Raw genomic sequence first — 886 nt, 5'->3', positions numbered from 1 at the left:
ACTTTCGTATAGTGATGGATGGAGCTTTCGCTTACGAGATTAAACAACGTGCTTCGTAATAACTTTGTCGGCTCATCATTGTGAGAAATGGACCAGAGCAAACTGTTACAGCTAACATTATCCGCGATCGGAGAGGCGGATTAACAAAAAGGTAACACATGTCAGAGATGGGTAAACTGCATTTATTTGCGTTTAGTCTCCACTACAGCCCCCCCTCCCCCCCACCGCTGTGTGTGACTGTACCTGGAGTAGAGAGAGGGCATAACTTTACCCCACCCCTTTCTGCCTTTTATTATCGTCTTCGTGTGTGTGTGACTGAGTAAACTGTGTGCATAGGGCTACCACATAGCCTCGACTAAGTGACATGATATGGAAATTAACAACAACAAGAATAAATGAAATTAGCAAATAATAATTAATAATAAAAAAAAAAAACTTGATTCATTTTTATAGCATTTCTGCTGGACTATGATGTCGCCACTACGTCAAAATATTTCTCAAACGGCTGTTTGGCTAAAAGTATTTATTTAAACATTCGTTAGATGTTATGCGCGCGTGCGCAAATTGTTTAATATGATTTCTTGCCTGTTATATACAGGATGAACGCAGCGTCCCATGCGCAGCTCGCGCCCACGTGTGCTTTCATAGCGACACAGCGCGCAAAGCACTGCTGCCTGTTTACATACAGTACAATGCGAGTTTGTATTACGTTATTTTAAATACGTTTATGAGCGTATAAAAGCATGGATTATTTAATTAGATTTCTTTTAGCCGCATTTTTCTGTTCTCTTTCTGTAGCGTGAGTCATAGACAGATTCAGTGTATGTTGCTGTGAGAAGAGAAGGTTCACACAGTTCAAGAGAGTGTGATTGACAGCGTGATGCGA

Source organism: Triplophysa rosa, linkage group LG12, assembly GCF_024868665.1.
Source record: "Triplophysa rosa linkage group LG12, Trosa_1v2, whole genome shotgun sequence".
NCBI lineage: Eukaryota > Metazoa > Chordata > Actinopteri > Cypriniformes > Nemacheilidae > Triplophysa > Triplophysa rosa.
This window is presented reverse-complemented; position numbering follows the sequence as displayed.